Here is a 23,344-nt window from a genome sequence, read left to right on the forward strand (position 1 = left end):
AATTAAAATGGCAAGTTTGATTATTGGTAGAAACTGGATTGAAGGACATGCTTTAGATGCCCAGCCTCCGGTTACCTCACACACCTGTCTAACCCACCACTGTGGCCATCTGCAAAGGGCAGACCACGTTAGGCAGCTGTCCCAGAGGGTGACAATGGTCATGCATGCTCAGGCTGATGGGCAGACAGGAAGGTCTGAGGGAGGAAAGACCCTGTCAAGGTCAGCTTGAGTCAGATAGACCTTTACTGAAGTGTAGAGAAGCAGTCGGTAAGGGAGGGGCAGGAGCAGGAATTCCATTCTGGCTAAAGCCACTCCAGCAGGAAAACCAAGTTGCCCCTAACAAATAGGCTTTGACCTCTCAAGGAGAGGACAGCTCACAGGGAAGAGGCCAGCTAAACAGGGACAGGAAACATAAAATTGCTTGACAGGGCAGGTGGTCTAATCATCAACCCAGTTTCTAGGCAAACTGCAGATGAATGTAGCGTGCCTGGGCTCAGAGCTGGAAAAGCCTGTTCTGCAGAGGCCAGCTCAAGGGGGAGGTGGATTGCAGAGAGTGGCCAAGGGCACAGCTGTCCTCCTGGGTCTCTGGGAGGTCAGTCTTCTCCATCTCCATCTCCTCCGGCGTGGAGGAGTAAGAATTGAGCCTGTGAGCAGTTGGAGAGCTCACAGCCACAGGCCGTGCTGCCTGTGTGCCTCCCAACCTGTTTTTTTTTTTTTTTTTCCGATACAGGGTTTCTCTGTGGCTTTGGAGCCTGTCCTGGAACTAGCTCTGTAGACCAGGCTGGTCTCGAACTCACAGAGATCCGCCTGCCTCTGCCTCCCAAGTGCTGGGATTAAAGGCGTGCGCCACCACCACCCGGCTCCCAACCTGTTTTTTATTCACATTGTATCACATTGGTGGCTATGAGCCCTACAGGGACCGGTTGCTACCCCTCTATGCCTTTTTCTCTTGCCAATGGAGGTGGCAGTTTCAATCACCTGCCTACCCCCCCATCCGTAGCTCTGCTGCGAGCCCTCTAGAATGATGTTTGCTCAGAGCCGGCTGCTCTTGGAGGCATAGCCCTCTGTAAACACGGAGTTCCATCACTAGACGATGATGAATCTTTAAAATGCCAATTCTGGCCTTCGCTCCACAGTGTGTAACTCAACTCTGAATACAATTCGCTCCTTCTTCGTCAAACAGCTCGGGTGCCTCACCTGTACGCTGAGGACGCGGCTTCTGGTATGGGTCAAGGCCATAGGTGCTTCTGGGTGCCAGTATGTTCTAACGACTGCTGGAGCCTGCTGCCTGCCACTCGGTGAGTGGGAGTGGTTGAGAAATGCAGACCTAGGTGCTAGTCAAGGGCAGGTAGCAATTTGTGTCTTAGGTGAAGTCACCTGCGTCGGTGGTCTCACCTTTTAACCGTTTATATATAAAGGAACCCTGGCGGGAGCCACACATGTACATCCGTGGCTGAGTTTGCCCACCCCTATTGTCCCGTCCCCCCCAATATTTGACCCACCCCTTGACCTTGATGCTAAGTTTCAGTGGTCGGACTCTAACGGAAGCAATAAAGCTGAGATCCAGAGGAGGCTACCCTTAAGCACGATGCTCCGTGGTATGCAGTATCTCCCCCTTCTGCTCCTTAGTATTTCTTCAGCTTGATCTAGACATTTCAGTTGGAGATTTCATCCTGTTTCAAGTTTATGCCCCATAGCAAATCAAGAAGACTTGGTTCAGATCCTGACTCCATTGCTTGCTGGCTGTGGGATTTAGACAAAATGGCTTAATCTTTCGGACCTTGTGTTAACTAGGTTTTGAGTGTTGTGTTTTGAGTACAGGAACAGCCTAAGGAGGGGATCACTGGTTTTGGCTCACGATGTCAGAGGGCTCAGCCCCCAGGTGCTTGGCTGGCTGTACTGAAGCCGAGCATCACCGTGGTGGGGGCTCCGCTGTGGGCAGCAGCTTTTCACACTGCGGGCTGGAAGGTCAGCAGCTGCTACATCCCATTTGTTCTTCTAGCTCTCTCTCTCTCTCCTGGCAGCTACCAAATCATAAAAATTTTAAAGCAAGAAAAGAAGGGAGAGACGATGGATGTTAAACTGGCTCTCCGGAAGGAGGCTGTGAGCTAACTTGTAGGTAAACAAAAGCAACAAGCCTGGGGAAAGTGTCACGGGCCGGCATATCCAAGACAATCATACAACATACAGGAAGAAAAACTGGCCACACCCCAGCCATGTTATTGACACCCTAGGAAGGTGCTTACATCTCATGACACCTTTGGAAGCATAGCAAACGTCCCAGACCTGCCTTTGGATTGTCATGATTCAGTTGATCCCTTCATTTTCTTATCTACTCTCATCAAGCAAGTGGGCTTGATGACCGTGTGCTGCGCTGTGCCTAAATGGAGCTCAGAGTCAATGAGAGAAACGCTTGATCTCAAAGACTGCACAGGAATCTTCCAGGATGTGTGTGGGTGGGGGAGGGGTAGGCAGAAGACTGGGAGCCGCATCGGAGAAAGGAAGAAAGATTAGGGCACGGGGGCAAAGGTGCTTCAAGCTCAAATAATACGAGGATCCATTTGCAATATTTATGGTGCCGTACAGCTAGGCAATCCCAGAAGAAAATTGTTTTGAAGTAAAATGCCTTTTCTCTCAAAATTGATCAAACAATTAGCTGGCAGTGTTAGAAAAGGGATCAAGATGATTCATGACGCAGCTCCTTTATTTGCCACAGAAAGAAAGCGAGTTCCATTTGTCTGAAGTTGTAGCAGACGTAACTGATCAATGACAACCCTAGCGGTCCTCTTGGGCAGAAAGTTCCTCCTGTCTTAACTTGTGGCTCGGCTCAGCCTCTTGGTGCAGGTTGTAAACGTGTGACTTCCCTTCAGCTATATAAAAAAAAAAGAATTCTGACCCTCTCTGGGGAGTTGTTTGCTGTGTCTCTCCTTGTATCACATTTTCTCAAAAAAAAACCTTTTTCTAAATCTATTCTTGTCTACTTCAGCTGCTCACCATCCTTCTCAATCTGACAGAAATACTTTAGAGTTTCAACTGTGTCCCCTGCCGGGCAGTGGTGGCGCACGCCTTTAATCCCAGCACTCGGGAGGCAGAGGCAGGCGGATCTCTGTGAGTTCGAGACCAGCCTGGTCTACAAGAGCTAGTTCCAGGACAGGCTCCAAAACCACAGAGAAACCCTGTCTCGAAAAAACCAAAAAAAAAAAAAAAAAAAAAATCAACTGTGTCCCCTAAAAGATACACTGAAGTCCCACCAGCCCTATCTCCCCTGCCTGCCCTAATTTAGAAGTGGGATCTTTGCATTGTAATCAAGAAGAGATCACCCTGTATCTGGGGATCCCCTAGTCCAGTGAGTGATATCCTTCTGAGAAGAGAAGATGGACACCCACAGTGAAGACTAGCGTGTGAAATGGGGAGAGTGAGGGGCACATCTGCACACAATGCCAGAGCCATCAGGCCACACACTAGGAGAGACCCATGGGAAGGGCCTCCTCAGCACTTCCCAAAGGAGCTGACCATATTGAGACAGGACTTTGGACTTGTAAACGTGAGAGTTATTTTTTCTTCCTTTGGACCCTCCAGTGTGTGATGTTTCATTATGACACTCCCAGTAGACTGATACTGAATGTTCCCAGAGCCGGGGCCTCCATGACTGGTGTTTCCCATATCCCTTGGTGCTAAGTCTATATCATTCTTGCCCTGGGGTCAGATTGTAGTGACTGGACAAAACAGAAAGAGGAAGCTAATGAACTTTTCTAGAATCCTCTTATCAGCAGGGGCACGGAGAGAGGCCCGACTCCACTCTGTCACCCACAGCAGCCCAAGGAATTCCATTAATCCTTTTGGAATTTGACTCAGGCAAATCTGGATTCTTCAATGGAGACCCGAACTTCAGAATGAGTTGGTATGAATCAGAGGTGGGATGTATTTAAAACAGAAGTAAAGGTTCCCCGGAAAGAAGAAAGCACCCCTGAGGGTGTGATTATCACCAGACAGACCCACTGAACCTTTTTCCTCCCTTTTCTCTAAAAAATGAAATCAAGTTATAAAATGGCTCTAAAGATGCCTTGGGTGGAATCTCAGTCTCGCGAGGGAAGACCAGGAGCTAATGGGGTTGCACAAAGCATTAGGGATATGCCCTTTCCCAGAGATGGGGGTTTCCCATGGGATTCCTGGAAAACTGCAGGTTTATAGCTGGGAAGCCTGCAAGGACTTAAGCAAATGTTAATTGTGTTGTGCTTCTTGATGCTCAGTCCCCAGGAGGCTTTTATTTTTTTAACCAGCGTGGGGTTATATTTTCCTTCTCAGGTCCCCATAAAGATTCCCTGCCTTTCTACCCTGTCCCTTCCCAAGCTGGCTAGCCCATGAGAAAGCCACGTGATCAGGCAGTCCAGACAGAAGGCACTGGGAAATCTCGGGCCTTTTATATCACAGTTGCAGTCCCCAGAGAGCACACACAGCCGAGCTAATACATCTCCCAACACAAGCCGTGCTGTTTGCCGCTTGGAGAAAAATCATAGTCCTGGCCAAACACTGACAAGGTGTTGATTGGAGGAGTTGATGTAACTTTAGGCCATTCTCATGTCACGTTATTTAATTCAAATCTTCTGGCTGTCGAATACTTCTTCCATTCCTTGGGGAAACAAAGAAACCAGTCACCAAGTTTTCTCGAAAATGTTTTAACATTTTATCAGAACCAAATTCCTTCTTTTAAGCCTTCAAATGTCTCTACCTTCTTTTCTCAACTAGCTTTGCGGAGCCAGCTTCCCTGCCACTCGCTTGCACACACAGCAGCGCCTTTCTGGGAAAAGGCAAATCTACTTTTAAGTGTCTGACCTTGAGCCCAAGAGACGGAAGGACAGAGGAAAACAAGCAGAGCCAAAGGTGCTCCAAACCTGTTCCTGAGGCTGGGGACATGCTTCTGATGTCCTTGTCACCTTTGAATTTTCCTCGTGGTTTCTGAAGATAAGGACGTAAAGCAAAAACTGAGTAGAGCCGGCAGCTGCAAGTGACCACAGCAATTTGGAATTCTCTCTTAAGCATCTGATCTTACCATCTCTGGATGAAGGTTACCATGGTAACTCCTGAGGCATTTTTAAACAGGCAGGCACACATTTCGCTGCTTGGAGGTGTTTGGTTAAGAAACTCTGTCTTGACAAAGAAGGGGGCATGCTGGTTTGAGACAGATGTCAAGAAACTGCCTGAAGCTTAGAGCGCCTCCTGGAGCAGGGGTGCAAGATGATCAAAACACCCTCAGAGTGTACTCGGCCTCCCTAGACAGTGGGCAGGGCCTACAACCTTTGGAACATTCTCTCTCTCTAAGAAGGCAGTCTAGCCAGTCAAAGACCCTGTAAGTGCTGTTCAGAGCAGGGCCGACAGCTCCATCCATGCCTAGCCAGGGAGACCAGCTCTTTTACTTCTCACCTCCCTCATGGAGTTTTCCTCTTCTTACCAAGTGCCTGTCATCTCAGGAGACACACTGTAATAGGTTTCATGCACATTGGAACACAGAATTCATTCCCAGTAGCGTGACTTTGTCTCCTAACCTCTCCCACTCATGAGGCCCTTATATGTTAAATGAAGATAAGCCATTTATACTGGGGCTGCTGATGAGTAAACAGATCACATATATAAGCTGCTTATGTATATTGGATCCTTTCCCTCTTCTAATTTTTCACTTTTGCTGTCTTTGCGTAGAGAAGAGTAGCTACGGCATGGCTCTGATCCGAGCATCCAGGACTCTGGGACAAGAGAATCAACAATTTGGTGTCAGCCTGGTCTGCAGGAGAAAGACCCTGTCTTCTGCTCTGCCACTCCACAATGAATGAGGTAAACTATAGAAGAACATCCCATGCCTACGTTTTGGGGGACGTTTGAATGGCATAAGAGCATGAGAGTTACTGCTTCAAGGGTAAGAGAGATGTCCACAAGATGGAAGCATGATTGCCCAGCAGAGCTGGGATGAAAAGAGCAGACAGAAGCCAATGACAGCCTAACAACGTGGTATTTTTAGGAGAGACCAGGGACAAGCTCAAATGAAATGCTGGTGGTTTAGTGGTGACCAAGGCTGCAGGGTTTGGATTTTCCCTGCTTTCTAAAAAAGGAATGCTTTCTCCTGTTTCCCTTCCTGGGAGCAGGCCGCATAGTGAGCTGGTTAGGAGGTCTGCCAAGCTCTGCCTTTTCGTAGCTGTGTGACTTGGGGAAATTAATTTCCCTCTCTGTGCATAGTTCCCTCTTTTGAAAAATGGGCAGGATAATATGTACCCCATTGGGCTGTTACAGAAAGAAAAAGAAGCTGCTTAACACATAGAAGAATATTACAAATCTATAAGCAACAGTTCTTGTTATCACAATTAGGACTGGATAAAGGTCTGTTGATTCCAATATACCTTGGTAAGCATGCCTCTAAAGCATGGAGGAAAGGGAAGATTAATTTTTTGCTTTCTTCAATTTACAATCTCTCTCTCCAAGGTCGGAAACCAGGGAATTGTTTGGCCACTCATTCACTGGCAAAAATCTGACCTGAAATCAAGGAGTATAGACAGACTCTCTCACCAAGCGTGAGACCCGTATCTTGCTGCTGAAGTGGCCGCAGGTTGGCTGAGGCGTGGGCACAGTGCCAAGCTCTTGGCTCAGCCACCCCTTGGAAGATGCTCAGCCACCCCTTGGAAGATGCTCAGCCACCCCTTGGAAGATGCTCAGCCACCCCCTTGGAAAATGTTGTGAGTGTATTTCTAAGATGTCACTGACCTCCGCAGTTAACAGACTCTGAGGAGACTAGCCTCCATGGGTGAGCAGGCCACATGCTAGGTGGCTTAAATGGCAAGATTGGATTTCTTAGTTCATGAAGCTAGATATTAGAGATCAAGGTGTCTGTATATTTAGTTTCAACTGAGTCCTCAGCCAGACTATTCTTCAATGTCTCCCTCCTCTTTTAAAAATTTTTTATTCTTATAATAGTTGTTACTATGGGTGTGTGTGTGTGCGCGCGCTGTGGCAGGAATGTAGAAGGCAGAGAACAATTTTGTGGAGTTAGTTTTCCCATGCATAGTTTTCCCTTTGTTAGTTTTTCCACATTGGGCACCAATCTATTGGCAGAGGATGCTTGTTTGTTCCTGGCTGCTCAGACCCGAAATAATCACACAGAAACTATATTACTTGCAATACTGTTTGACCAATAGCTTACACGTATTTCTAGCTAGTTCTTATATCCTAAACTAACCCATCTCCATTAATCTGTGCAAAGTTTTGGTGGGCTCTGGTAGAGGTATCTGTCTCCTGCAGTGTCTACATGACTGACTCTGTTTCTCTCTCTCTACGTCTCTGTTTGGATTTCCCACCTGGCTTTACTCTGTTAAGCCATTGGCTGAAAGCAGCTTTATTCATTAACCAATAAAAGCAACACATATATAAAAGGACCTCCCACACCATTGTAGTTTCTAGGAATTGACTTTAGGTTGTCAGGCTTGTGAAGCAAGTGCCTTTACCCGCTGAGTCATCCCTCTGGCCTAAATAATTGCTTTGTGCTTGGCAGGTTTCTGGTGGCAGTGGCTCAGGAATTGAACCCAGAGCTTCTTAAATACTAAGCAAATACTCTGCCTTTGTGCTAGTTCCTAGTCCCTGCTGGGTTTTTGTTTGTTTGTTTGGTTGACTGGTTGGTTGATTGGTTTAGCTTGGTACCAGGGATTAAACCAAGAGCCTCTTCCAGCTACACAGTTGTTTAGCATACACAAAGCTCTGAGATCAATCTTCACTGCCGCAATAAACAATCAGGTGTGGCGGCACAGGGCACACACCTGTAATCCCGGCACTCTGGAAGTGGAGGCAGGAGGGTCAGAAGAAGTGCTGAGTTCAAGGCCAGCTCAGGTGGGCTATCCAGAGACCAAGAACTAAACACAAAACATATACATCTGTGTGTCACATTAGAACACAGCCAGAACTGATAAACACTAAGCAATTATCTCATAACTCTATGATGGATGAAAAGGGAAGCTTGTTCCCCTGTTTTCTGTTGAGGTAAGAGATTCAGCACATCACAGTGACAGTGGCCCTCAAAGACTGCAGTGCCAGAGGGGATGGTGCCTGTAAGTCTCCCTGGGGATGAGTACCATCTGGCAAGTGGAGGCTTATCCTCTTTCCCCAGATAAAGCATTTTCTCAGTCTGTGGCGGTCAGCACTTCCCGGGACTTTATTTGGTCCACTGGCTTTATCAATGCTCTTAATTGTGACTAATTAACTCTGTTAACCACTGTGAGTCTTTGCCTCCAGCAGTGTGCTATAGACATCAAGGGTCTTGCTGGTAAATGAGTAATCTAAGTGTATCACTCCACAGGCTCTTAAGGCTTTTAAGCATTCTAAGAATGTAACGTTCTGAGCTTGGTGCACGATGGGTAACAGCTATTCTCCAAATGGGAATTGCTAGCATACTTCTTCTTTCTCTTTACACATCAAGCCAAGGGGAAGAGGAGACTGGTCTCTTTCCCTTCTCGTCTTTTTTTAAACCGAAAGTCTTTATAAGAAATGCATTGCATTAGGCAGGTGCTCTAAAGGAACGGAACTGATAGACTGGATGTGTTGTGAGGGGGATCTTTTAGACGGGGTCACACAATAAGGCTGGAAAGTGCAACAGGGGCCATCTACACACTGAGAGGCTGATCCCCCACGATCTGCTCAATCCTGGAAGCTGGGTACCTCCCCTTCCACTGCGGGAGCTCTGTAGCCTTCCTAAGAGCTGTGGATATTCAGCCCATGTGGAAGGGCAAGGAAGCCAGAGTCTGATGTCAGGGGAGGATGAGGACACAGTGACAGGCGCAGTTACTGAGGAAGAAGGAAGAGAAGCAGCCCTCACTACCTTAGAGCCTACCTGGTCTGCTGGTTGGAAGCTGTGACTCAGTCCGAGGGTGAATCCTTCCCCTCCTGTCAATCCTCTCTGATAATGTCCCCACAAACACGAACAGAGGTGTTGTTCAATTAAGACCAACCAATGCATACATCTTTACCAAACTGTATGTAAATTAGTGGAGAGGAGATGAATCAAAACATTAGGTTCTTCCGTATCAACATGTTCACGCAAGAGCCAAACCTGCAGAAGCTCTGTACCTGGGGGTACAGAGAAACACCAGTCACGTCAAGGAAATGGGGCGACATTGGTTGTCAACCCCTGTAAAAAGCAAAACTTTCACCTGTCATTAATGAAGCAGTCTACAGACCACTTAATAGCTACAGGAAGAGAATAAGCCTCACACGCACAGCGCTGAGTGTAAGCGGCCTCTTTGTGAGCATCTCAGACTAAGCTGCATATGATTCGTGTTGGGGACACACTCTGCTTCACCTGCCCTGTGTGTATACATGGGAGGTAGGACTAGAGAGATAATGGGTTATAATCATAAAAATCAGAAGGGCAGGTGTGGTAGTTTGAATGTCACTGACCCTCATAAGCTCATAGGGAGTGGCATTATTAGGAGGTGTGACTTCATTGGAGTAGGTGTGGCCTTGTTGGAGGAAACGCGTCACTGTGTGGGTGGGTTTTGAGGTCTCCTGTACTCAAGCTTCTCTCAGTGTGACACTCAGACCATTACCTGTGGATCAAGATGTATTAACTCTCAGCACCATATCTGCCTGCGTGCTGCCATGTCCTGCCATGATGATAATGAACTAAGCCTCTGAAACTGTAAGCCACTCAACTAAATATTTTTCCTTTATAAAAGTTGCTGTGGTCATGGTGTCTCTTCACAGACAGCAGGGTTGGAGAGATGGCTGAGTGGTTAAGCGCACTTGTTGCTCTTGCAGAAGACCTGGATTCAGTTCCCAGCACTTGTGTGACCGCTTAGAACTGTCCATCACTCCAGTTCCAGGAAACCTAGCACCCTCTTCTGGGTATCATGGGCACCAGGTACACACATCAAGCTTGCATATATGTAGGCAAATCACTCGTAAAATAAAAGAAATAAAAATAAATAAATCTTTTTTAAACATCAGCATGGTCTTGTCTTTACTGAGTGAAGAGAAGGGGAGAGAGAGTCCAGAAACGGAATCCAGGCTATCAAACCAACGGTATTCTGATTCCGAACCGAAATGATGGGGGTCCCAGTTTCTGCTTTCTTATTCTCCAAAACACATCAATCATGTGTGTGCTGCTGGGAATTTAATGTATTTCACAATGAAAGTAAAGGCTGAAAAATAAACAGAAATGTGTTTTATGTCTCACCTCAGTACACAAGCTCATATATCTGCGCGTATACGAATATACTAGAACAAAAAAATGTCACCAAGAGGCTGACCTTTATCACATAAAGTGCATTCTGACACATTATTCTATTCTATTTGGTTCTATTGCCCCCTCCCGTGTGTGTGCATGCGTGTGCATGTGCATGTGTGTGTGTGTGTGTGTGCGCGCGCGCGTGCACGCTCACTCACACACCAGCTGTAAAGTACTGATCTCATTTCAGAGCCCACTAATAGCCCACTAATAGACTAAGCACATTAAGAACATTATCTTAGACTGAAAAGCATTATGATGAGCTTCCCCCCCCCACCCCAGCTGCTCCAGAAAGGCTGCCTAGTGTAGGCAGGTAGCCCTTGTCCTCTGAGAAGATTTGGCCTTTCCACTGTCCTCTGTAGTTCAAGAACTTAAGCTTTTCCATTGTGGAACCTACCCAGTAAGGGACTGCAGATTTGTTGTTAGGAGCTGCGGGCCTGCTTTTCGTCCCGCCCGGCTCCCGCACGGCTAGCTTTACACCAGAAATAACAACACACAAACTGTATTCTTTTAAACACTGCTTGGCCCATTAACTCTAGCCCTTACAGGCTAATTCTCATATCCCGATCAACCCATCTCTAATAACCTGTGTAGCATCAGTCTTACCGGGAAAGATTCTAGCCTACGTCCATCCTGGGTCTGAGCTTCATGCGTCTGCCCGGGAGAGGGGAGCATGGCCTCTGAGCTCACTTCCTCTTCCTCCCAGCATTCTGTTCTGGTTACTCCTCCCACCTATGTTTTAACCTATGAGACCAAGCAGTTTCTTTATTACTTAACCAATGACCTTCCTCCATCACAAATTGTCCTGCAGGATGTGACACCCAAGACACCAGGTTCAAACAACCAGGAAGGGCAGTGGCAGTGGGAATGAGAGAGGTAGTGGTGAAGAAAGAGACAGAGCTAGGGAGATGGCTCAGGTGGTGAAGTGCCTGCCATACACGCATAAAGGCCAGCACTCATGTAAAAAGCCAAGGACAGCTGCACACATCTGTAATCTCATCTCGAGAAAAGTGGATTCTTCCTGCTCACTGGCCATCCAGTCTAGGCCAATTGGCGAGCTTCCATTTAAGTGTCTTTAAATATTTTAGATGGAGGGCAACTATGAAGACACTCAGTATCAACCTCTGTCCTCCACAGGCACCTCCACACGTGCGCCTGCATGCAGCTACACCACACACACACACACACACACACACACACACACACACACGGCAGCAGTTTGGCCTCTGTGTCTGGGGTAGAACCAGCATCTGTAGGAGAGACAAGTGCCATGGGCAGTTGACATGCAGGAGGAAGGGAGACTTGGGCAGACACTTCCAAAGGATCAGGGCTGCTGAGATGGCAATGAAGCTGTGATTTAGCATTCTGTGAAGACCACTGTGTTCGCTGGAGGGGGCGGGATCCTGGCATGGTGGAGAGTTACCCGGAGGGGGCTCCTAGTGGATGAAAGAGCCTCCTGGTGACCAGACAACAGAGTCAATAGGCGGTTCATGACCTCTTCCTCAGAACTGAATTAATTACTCTAGTGCTTCCGTTTAAACACCTCTTTTGAGTATATTTCAGGACAGAACAGTTGGCTTCCCTGACCCAATACACGCATCAGTCACACTTTTGCTGGGAGAAGGGCAAGCACCAGCTTGGATAGCCCTCATGCCTTTCAGAATCCACAGAGTGAAGACAGGCTGGCCTCTGACTGTCGTGGACACTCACTCTCCATTCCAGCAAGCCTTGACTCTCCCCAGAATTAGACAAGGTCAGTGGGGTTTTGGAGTTCCTTTTCCAGGCTCCCAACCCTCCAACAAAGCCTGTGTGGGCCGCTATAGGGAGCTCTGCTCAAGGCTGCTCTCTTTTTAAGGAAATGATCAGGGGCTGGAGAGATGGCTCAGAGGTTAAGAGCACTGACTGCTCTTCCAAAGGTCCTGAGTTCAGTTCCCAGTAACCACATAGTGACTCACAACCATCTGTAATGAGATCTGGTGCCCTCTTCTGGCCTGAAACCATACATGCAAGCAGAACACTGTGTATGTAATAAATAAATAATAATTATTATTATTACAAATTTTCACCTCCTCCCCTCCTCCCATTTCCCTCCCCCATCCCCCATCCCCCATCCCGCCTTCCTCTCCTGTCCAAAGAGCAATCAGGGTTCCCTGCCCTGTGAAAAGTCCAATGTGCTCCCTCTTCCATTCAGGTCTAGGAAGGTGAGGATCCCAACAGACTAGGTTCCCACAAAGCCAGTACATGGAGTAGAATCAAAACCCAGTGCCATTGTCCTTGGCTTCTCAGTCAGCCCTCCATGTCAGCCACGTTCAGAGAGTCCGGTTTGATCACATGTTCCATCAGTCCCAGTCCAGCTGGCCTTGGAGAGTTCCCATTAGATCGGCTCTACCGTAACAGTGGATGGGCACGCCCCTCGCAGCCCTGACTTCCTTGCTCATGTTAAAAAAAAAGAAAAAAGAAAATGATCAGAAGGTGGGGACTGTGACTGCTTCTTAGAAGCTTGGGTCACCCTCCACTGACGCTTTGAGAAAGGAACTGGAGGCAGTACTCAGGTGTTACCTCCAGTGAGGGGGTCAACATTAGCTGCTGCCCAGTTCCAGCCTTGAGCCACAGGAGGTAGGGCGTAGGGCAAAAAGCTTGGCACTGGCAAATTCATGATTGGCTGGTAGAGTTCTAAAAAGCACGAGCCCTCGGTACAGAGTGGGCTCGAAGCAGGCATTACTGAGCAAGAGCCAGGGATGACAACCAAGAGCCCAAGCTGCAGAGACCCTTGAGCTAAAAACCTTTCCAGAAAGGGTTGTCTGGCTCCTGACTACGCCAGCATGTGTTGAACTAGGTATCCTTTCATTCCTGGGTTTTCTGATGCTCTTGTCTGTCCACAACTCTGGGAAAAATGCAGAGAGAGAGAGAGAGAGAGAGAGAGAGAGAGAGAGAACAAGCATGTGTTTGCATGCAACCTCTCCCCACCATACATGGATACACACACACATACACACACACGCATAGACAAACACACATACATAGATACACACAGAGACAGAAGACCGGCAGGCAGACATACAGACAGACAGACAGACTGCTACATCCCCTTTCTCCATCTCAGTGGTTGCTCCACCAAGGACACTTTAAGATGACAGATGTCTCTAGTTCTCTGTCTTCCTTATGCAGGCAGATGCAGAAGGAGGGCAGGACACTTCTACTGAGAGAGAGGAATGGAACAGGAAACTATGATCCTGACTGCCGACTCCCTACAGGTTAGGAAGGATGGGGGACTGGAGAATTTCACTCTTTCCTCTTGTGTCTTGCTTCTCATTCTTGTCCTTGCTCCCACGCCACACCTGAGTTAGACTGGACTCCTCCTGAGTTAGGCTGGACCCCTCCAGCAGCCTCCACCGTCACTGCAAACCCCTGAACTCCAGCAACGCCTGCTTTGAACCCACTCTGTACAGAGGGCCCACATGTACTTTCTAGGAAGTGTCTAAAGGAAAATTGACTTTTGAGAAGACAAGTATGCCATGAAAGCTTTATTAAACAATGACGGTGTATCACAGTAGGTGCATACTTCTTGATTAAAAAAATAGGAAAATCAAGCCACGGTGGCTTTTTCCTGTCCTGTTTATAAATTCCCCCAGAGGGTAATAAGCCAGGAGCACATCCAATAACTTTAATAACCGAGTAATAAATAAACATTGTGTCTGGGCGGTGTGTATTAGTGAGTAGTGCCAACAAGCTGGGGCAGCACCTCCCCCAGGGCAGCGCAAAGGCAGGTCGGGACAAATCTGAGAGGAAATACTAGGATCACCCTTTCTGGATCCTTTTGACCTTGGCATGTGTCCAGGACAAGTGGCCACATGCAAAGAAGGTCCTCAGTGCACAGCTAGCACACGCCCCCCCCCCCCCGGCTCCTCAAATCCCTGGGTGAGTCCCCTGAAGAGGTGGGAGGTTGTTTGAGCGTGGGGTCAGGACAGCCACTGGCAGCTGCCCACCAATTGCCTGGAGTGCTTAGCCCATCACAAGATTGGATGGATTCCGACTTCAGCATCAAATCCGCTCCTTCACCAGGAGAAAGAGAAATGTGCGTGAGGGGGGCAGGGAAGTAGGTTATTGAGTTAGAAGAATTAGCATAATGGAAAGGAACAAGAGACTACATAGAGTGCATGATTCGCTGCCAATAAGATGTCTCAAGCTTTTTTCTTCTTTATGATGCCTGGCTGGTCTGGTCGGAGATTTGGACAGAGTGTGGGGCTCGAGCAGAAGTGGATTTCTCCAGTGTAGAAGAAGCAACCGATGACTGTGGGTAGGGAATGCTAGCTGGAGGCTGGAACGGAGTGTGTAACTTCTTAGGGTGCTACTTGATTAGATGCGACGCCCCCTTCAATTGCTGTAAGAGAACCAGAAGGCAAAAGTCGTCTTGTGAATCCTGATGCCCTTGACACCTTCGGGCCCTGCAGGTGTGAGGCCACGTGCTGGCCTTCCCGCCTCCAGCCCCTTCCCTCCATGTGAACACCCAGTTTGCTGATGCTTAAGAAACACAGTGACTTTGGCTCTTCTTTGTCCCTTTCTTGCTTTGTGTCTCAGGATCTAAAAGTCTAAGACCATTTTGAGGGTTCTTTACATTTGTGGGGTCAGAAGATGCAGTCTCTGGTTGTTAGTCAGCAGTTCAAGAGAACCAGGTGACACAATTATCCACGGACGTTTCTGTCGTGTCCAGCCTAGAAAGCGCCGGTTGTTTTCTGCACTCTGAGCAGTCAAGGTTAACTCTGCCAGCGTTGTCAAGAAGCAGCATCATTTCAGGCCCCACTGTTACTTGTGCTGGCAATCTTCACGGACAGCAAAGAGGGGAAAAGGAAACAGGCCTTTCTCACCCAACACACAGACACCCTCGAGCTTTCTCAATATAGTCTTTGTTTACATTCCAGGGTTCTGGTTTTTGCGATTAGCCTTAGAATTTTCCTAATGAAGTTAAGTTAATAAACCCCGAAGAAATGCTGTCTTTATGATAATAAGGGCGCCCAGGCCTCTGATGGAATTAGCAGTTGTTTTATTGTACTACAAAGACTCCTTGGGAAGAGGCATTCAGCGTGGGGGTCTGAAAGGTTTCCACCATCAACATTAATGCTAAACGGATAGTGGAGGGTGAAAGATAGCAGATAATGGGGAGACCTCTTTCCCTTCTGGCTGCCTAGGCTTCGAGCACACTGAGAAAAGCCCATCTAATTGGAGGTGGGAAACTCAGAGGGCAGCCAATACCAGTATCTAAGAAAGGAGCTTTTCCCTTTATTCCTAATTATGTGATAAATGTATGTTCAACACACACACGTGCGCGCACGCACACACACACACACACACACACACACACCACACACACGGCATCTTCTTGTCTCTTTGGTTAAAACAGGGTCTTGCTGAGGGGCCAGGCTTGCCTTGAAAACGCACTCCTACCCCAACTAGGAACTGTAGGCATAGGCTGCCATGTATGTACATCCTCCCGCTGTTATTCCTGCCGATTAAATGTTCTTTTCTTGAGACGATTGCGATTCACTTTGCACACTTGCCTGTTGTTTGCCGAGGGAGGGGGGATCCAGAAGCCTTAACTAAGCCTTTTCAGCCTGTGCTCGGTGAATGTTCTGAACTACACATGCAGCCACAGAGTCTCTGGGTGCCCCTGCCTACACTCAGAATAGGCACCATCCTCTCTGTCTGCTACCTTTGTCCTTGACTTCTGAGCCTTGACACACTCCCCTTTTTGACAGTCCATTACAGAAAGATCTCAGCACAGCTTGAGGGCATCGTACAAAGGAAGATGGACAGGCAGCCGGAACCTGAAGGAATAACTGGGGTGGGCTGTCAAGACCTAGTGTGAGTGAGCTCAAGACAAAAAGAGAGAAGAGCCGGGTTTCCTCAGAGATCTTCTTCAGTTCTTCCTTTCTGTGCTAAAAGCAGCCAGAGCTTAGCACCTATTTTGAATCACTCTTCTGAGAAAGTTAGGTTACCCAACCAAGTTTCGTCTTTCAACTCCTTTCCAGGTTCAAGTGTAACTGACGCTGGTACACTTCTACAGTGACCATTGCAGGGAATCTCCCTCTTCAGTAGCAGCAAGATGGCCCCAAATCCAGACTCTCTTTAAATGTTTTCTCTTTCACATAATGCATAAGGAGTATGTATGCATGGAAAGTGCATGTGTCTATGTATATGTATGTAGATTTTATGAGTCTATATAGATGTAGATAGATAGATAGATAGATAGATAGAGACAATCTATGTGTATATGTATGTAGATAATATGTCTGTACCTATATACACATATACATATCTATATATAGATGCAGACACATATAATCTACATACATCCATATATGTATACAAATAGATGATAGATGATGATGATGATGATAGATAGATAGATAGATAGACAATCTATATACATACATTCATATGTATGTATTAACCTTGGGTCTGTAGTAGGAATGCCTTTTGATAACGATGGTGTAGACATCTGGTTTCTTGTTTCATTTTCTCCTTATATTACTTTTCTCAAAGTTGTGTCAAAATACCTGACAGAAACAACTTCAAAGAAGAGAGCTTCATTTGGGCTCACAGTTTCTGCCCAACACTGTGGGAAGGCAAGATGGGAAGGAAAGTGAGAAAGGGAGGGTGGAGAAGTGAGGAAGGAGGGTGGGACTGCCTGGTAGGGAAGTTCATGGTAATGGGAGCATGTGGTGTTGGCTCCTCACATCTTGGTAGATCAGGAAGCAGCAGAAAAGAGACCAGAGCGGGACTGAGCTGTAACACTGAAAGCTGACCCTAGTGCAGCCTTTGTTGGCTAAATCGGCTCCATGCCCAAAGACCCACAGCCTCCCATAACAGAGTCATTGCTGACAGAGACCCAAGTGTCCAAAATGTTAGCATGTGAGGGACATTTCATTTAATATTTCAAACTGTGACTTCCAATGAAGCACAAATCAATGAAAGCCCAAATCTGTAGCTACTGGATAGAAGCCAGGCTGGACCCACTTTGAGAGAATCCCATTCACTGTACATGACTCCTTAGGGCCATGGCTCCTAGCTTGTCAGGAGGGTCATAGCATCAAAACGACCCACTCTAAAGGTTTCTTTGATGGTTAATTTTATATGTTAGCTTGGGTAACACCTGGATATCCACCCACACACTAGTGTAGCTCTTCCTGTGAAAATATTCCTTGGGGACTGGAGAGGGGGCTAAGTCAGTAAAGTACTTGCTGAAAGTGCCTGAAGATCTGTTTGGATCTCCAGCACACACTTAAAAGCCAGATGAGGCTGGGTACATCTGGACCCTAGAGCAGGGGCATGGGGTAGGAGGATAAAGGAGGAGCTCACCGGCCAGCTGGCCTAACCAATCAGTGAGCTCCAGGTTCAGACCCAGAGAGAGAGACACACATGCTGTCTCCAAAAAACAGACTAGAGAGCAGACAAGGAAAATCCTCTGGCCTCTGAGTGAATATGTACAGGTACATATGAACATATATAGGCACACGTGAATGTACACAGGCACACGTGAACACACATAGGCACACATGAACATACACAGGCACACATGAACATGCATAGACACATGTGAACATGCACAGGCACACGTGAACATGCACAGGCACACATAAACAGGCAAGGCACACGAATGAATCTATACATGCACGCCACAAGCACATTAAAAGCTAAAAAGAATGAATTTCTCTTCTTTTCTTTATTCTTTTTTGGTTTTTCAAAACAGGGTTTCTCTGTGTAGCCTTGGTTGTCCTGGAACTTGCTCTGTAGACCAGGCTGGCCTCAGACTCACAGAGATCTGCTGCCTCTGCCTCCTGAGGGCTGGGATTAAAGATGTGCACCACCACCCAGCAAGAAAACATCTAAAAGACAATTCTGGTCCACAGTGTGGGTGGGTTTCATGTAACCAGCTGAAGGTCCTAAGAGAGTAAGACCCAGCTCCACTGAGGCCATATCAGCTCTCTCTCCTCTCCTCTCTCTTTCTCTGACTCACACAGATCCATTATCATCTTGAACATAGCTTTCTGGCCCTGCTTCCTCTTTTATTATTTCACCTTTAAATCCCAGCAGCAAACACAAGGGAGCCCCATTCCTTCTAGCTTGCAAAGATGCTCAGATGAAAATGACGGGAATGTCCCAGATGGAAGATGAAAAGAAGAGGAGGAAGAGAAGAAGAGAGGGGAGAGGGAAGAAGAGGGGTGAGAAAGAGGAGAGGAGAGGGAGGAAGAGAGAGGAGGAAGAAAGGGGGAGGAGAAAAGGGAGGAAAAAGAGGGAGGGGCAGGGGGAGGAGGAGGGAGAGGAAGAAAAGGCGGAGGGAGAGAAATAGAGGAGAGAGAGGAGGATGAAAGAGAGGAGGAAGAGGGAGGAGCAGGTGGAGGAGGAAGAGAAGAGGAGGGGGAGAGAAATAAAGAGGAGGAGTAGAGAAAAGAGGAAGGGGAGGAAAGGGAAGAGGAGGACAGGAGGAGGGAGCAAAGCCATGCCTCTCCTCTTCCTGCTCAAGTCCAGACACAATAAAACATAAATTAGCATCTTTCACAGGACTAGATGCTACAGAAACTGTCACAGAAAACCATCACTGTGGTTAACACTCAAGGGGATAAAGCTGTTACGAAAGCCCATCCATCGCCGTTCGGGGACTCCAAAGGGAAAACAGCATGGCAAGAGGCACTGGGCTCCCTTTGGTTCTAGGCATAATTACAATGTGAAAAACACCATTTGCCTTTTATCACTGATGCTTCCAGCGCAGGGAAAGTAGGCGCTCTTGGAAAGAGTCTCTATTTTACAATCTTCTTTCTCCTTTTCCCTAGGAAAGATTTACAGAGTTTTCCTGCCTCTTTCTCTCCAAGGCTTCTCCTCCCCTCACCCTCTGTGATGTTCGGAGCAGCTGCTGTTGCCATGGCAACACTACAGAATAAACTTGTTGCGCCTGTGGACCATCTGTACCCAACCTGGGCTACGTGGAGGCTGCTCGCTTCCTTTCCCTGTTTGTCATCTACTAAACGTCAAACCTCATGGCTAAGGCACGGATGCCTGAGTAATGCTAGGGCCCTTCAGCCCCAAGGGGGGCTCTGATTCATTGTCTTGCCTGTAGGTTCTTCCCACCCACACTTCTCAAAATACACTGCTGTAATTAGGGAGACAGACCCGTCGACACTCTGTAATCCAGGAGGTTGGTCAGTTCCCCTATAGAAAATTGATCAGCATAGGGCTGTTGTGTTGAAAGAAAAAGAAAGGGGGCTGGAGAGGGATAGAGCTAGCTATCGGCATGGATTTTTGTTTTCCTTTTTAAAGACTGAATTTATCTCTTTCTCCTATTCTGAAGGATATATGATGTAGTAATTGTAAGCGCTTGATCCTGAAAGCAGATTTGGAAACCAAATAAAATTATTCTATTTAATTTACTAATATATTAATTATGTCATTTATTTGTTTCAAATAGTGTCTGGGATTAAACGTAGAGCCTCACATATGGTGAGCACAGGCTCCACGGACCCTACAGCAAAACAAACTAGCATGGTTGAGTTCTGGCAATTGTTTTACCCAGAGCTGTCACTAATTTTGTTAATTTGTTTTTATTATAAATTTCTTTTAAAATAAAATGAATTTGTCTTCTAAATCCAATACCCACTCCTGACTTTCCTAATTTGGCATGTATGTAGCATTTTCACATTATTTCAAGCAAGAATGCTGTCCCCTCCATTGTGTGTGTCCCCCTCCCCCACCCTCCGCTTGCCTGTGTCCCCCTCCCCCAGCCCGCGGATTGATGCTCCTCTCTTCTCTTCCCAGTTTCCTTCTTACTCATTCCAGAACTCCGTCGTTTTCCTACGCTTTGCTTTCCTAAACGCTGGAATTTGCTGGTAACTCTAATTTCACTGGTCACGATCCTCTGGCCTCTATTTTTCTAAAGCATGGTGGTTAAGTCTAGAGGGTTTCTACAGATGCCATTTACCCTGCCCAGCCTCCGCCGTCAGTGACATTGCCTTCTCCCAGCAACACTACAACCGGCTGTTTCTGTTCCACGAAGGCAGCCACCAGAAATGGACCAAGCCTCTTCCTGGAATCCTTTGGATAAAGATTTACATTTCTCCGTTTCTCACTCCTCCTGCATTTGCTTCTCTACGCGTTCACAGGGCTCTTCACTGTCTGCTAAGTTGCGGCCTATACCTACCTGTTGCCTATAATTCCACCACTAGGAAAGGCTGAGAAGGAAGGATATTCCTGAGGTCAAGACCAGCCTGTGCCTCACAGTGAGCTGCAGATCAGTCTGGGCAACAGAACAAGGCACCTTCTGAAGAAAAAGAAACAAACCAAAACTGAGCCAAAATTGAACTGTTTTTAGTCCCTTTCAGTAAAAACCCTTTGCTATCAGCTTCTTCGTCTGAGTTCACATCCTAGGCAAATTCTTGTAGCTACCGCCACTCTCCAAAACGTGAAAAAGGTAACACAGGAATCTGAATAGGGTTCGCACTGCTGTGTAGCTGGTCATTTTTACTCTTTGTTCTTTAGAGGGCCCGCCATCCAGCTCCCAAATAAATACACGGGGTCTTATTCTTACTTACGAATAACTGGCCTTAGCTTGGTCTATTTCTGGCCAGCTTTTCTTAACTTAAATTATCTCTCATCTATATTTTGCCTCTGGGTTTTCATCTTTCTCTATTCCATATACGTTTCTTTACTTCTTACTCTGTGACTTGCTGTGTAGCTGGGTGGCTGGGTAGCAGGTCCCTGACATCCCCCTCCTACTTCTCCTTCTTGTGTTCCTCGATCTTCTCTTCCCAGATTTCTCCTCCTATTTATTCTCTCTGCCCGGCAGCCTCTCCTAGCCTTTCTCCTGCCTATTTACTTCAGCTCGCTATCAGACCAATCAGGTGTTTGGGGCAGGCAAAGTAACACAGCTTCACAGAGTTAAACAAATGCAACATAAAAGAAGGCAACACATCTTCGCATCATGAAACAGATGTTCCACAGCATAAACAAATGTAACACGTCTTCAACTGATATTCCACAACACTGTCTTCTTAAAGAAAACACTTGAATCCTATAGAAGAAATTTCCTAGCTTTTCTGTAGCCTGCCCCCTGAATGAGCCTACCTACTTGGTTTTGTTCTGTGACTATAAAAGTTCATGCCACTTCTTACTTGGTGGGCACATCCAGGCAGCAGTGCCATTCAGAGAAACTTGTTCCATGTTCTCAGATCATGGTAGCTCATATTTGGCTCTTATTCCCTTTAAAGCAAATGGCTATCTTATAATAACACATAAAAGGTAAGATACATGCTTTGTTTATTCTCTTTATTTGCCACATATGACCTAGAGGGAGCTAATTAGTTTCTAGCGTCATTGTGAGTGCAGGGATTTCAACACACATGACACCTTAGCCCCACTGCAGTTAGAATGTTGATTAATGCACCTGTTACCCCTTTTCAGCGGGGTCATCTTTCTATTGGCTTCCACATCTCTAACAAGACCGTGACATTGTTTCAGGTCTTTTTCTATTGTTTCCTTACTTTCTGGGGTTTTGAGATGAACTAAGCTTGTCTTGCACCTTTCCCTTGGAAAGTAGGGCCAGCCATTGCTTCAGAGAGCTCTAACCTATTGGTTTCTTGCTTCTAGGAGGTCAATGATGGAGAAACAAACCTCTGGCCCCTGTGGCACTCCTTTCCTGAGGTCTTCTCAATGGACAGCTGAATACACATCTTCTCTTTCCTCCTCTCCACCATGCTTGCGCCTTCCTTTTCCCCTTCCCTTTCCCTTTTCCTTTTCTTACCCTTCTCTCCTTCTCCTTTATCTTCTCTTCCATCTGCTCCTTTTATGCCCCTGCCTTTCTCTCCCTTAACATAAAACAGAGCACCAATCACTACAATTGAATTTTATCCTCGTCAGCCTCACACTCATCAGACTGCTCTTTACACCAGCGACATCAACATGATCACTCACTACCCTCCTTTACACACACACACACACACACACACATCAAACACCTTCAACACACAGTGGCTTAGAGACAAAGGTAACCACTAACTACATCACAGTTTCTGTAGATCAGTTGGCACATCTTAAGCAGCTTAGCTCCTGTTCTGGTCAAAGCCTCCCATGAGAAGGCAGAGGAAATGCTGTCCAGGGTTTCCTCATCTGAAGTGGTGCCTGGGGCTAGCATGGTGGCATCCCACAGGGCCCCCTCATCTGGTTGGCAAGCTCAGAGTGTGTGACAGAAATCTTCAGTGGTCTTCACAAGGCTGAAGGAGTGTCCTTACATGTGAGTTCTGTTTTTCCAAGGTGGCACCAGAGTGGGATGAAGGCAGGCTCTGAAACCCCACACTCTTGTTTCTGTCATACAGGTCACTAAGTCTTCCAAACAGTTAAAGAAAAAAGAGCTGACATATTGAACAGGGATGTGAAGGATATTCCCCTTTACTTTATGGCAATAACTTATATTGCTCCTACTTACAGCTTCTCAAGCCTAATTCCTCATAATTTGAAGACCCTTGATTTTAAGGAGAAAGGTTTTCACTCTCCCCTCCATGCACACTCAACCCATGAAGCCTAGGCTATTCCATGATGTGATCAGAGCCCACCACTAGTCAGAATGGGAACACAATGGTGAACAGGAGCCTTGATCCGTAGCAAATTTGAAGTCTATCAGGAAAGTGTCATAGTGTCTTTGTGGCCTGTTTTTAACTAGCAGCAAGCTACCTAAACCAGCTCACACACAGTCAGGGAAGGGACAACTGTTTCACCTCCTCAAGGTGGGGATATATTTTTATAGTGATACAAATACTGTCCCCAACAGTATAATTACTAAAAGTAGCTAGAGCATTTGTACTTTTGCATTTTAGAGTCTTTCCTAATGAAGATTTTTAGACAAATTGCTGTGTTCAAAATTCTTGAGAAATAAATTTCACGGTGTCAAAGGAAGCCAGCTGTGCTGGGACTGTCAGTTCACTTCCATCCTCTGCCTCCTCCAGGTTAGCTTCCTCTCCAGCTTCCTCTTTATGATTCCTTCTGAAAACAAACAATTCCTTTTAGAAAGTGTGTGTGTGTGTATACGAGTGTGTGTGCGTGCGTGCA

The sequence above is a fragment of the Microtus oregoni genome, unplaced genomic scaffold (genome assembly GCF_018167655.1).
Source record: "Microtus oregoni isolate MIOR12 unplaced genomic scaffold, Mior012 000001F_ref0000356, whole genome shotgun sequence".
Classification (NCBI taxonomy): domain Eukaryota; kingdom Metazoa; phylum Chordata; class Mammalia; order Rodentia; family Cricetidae; genus Microtus; species Microtus oregoni.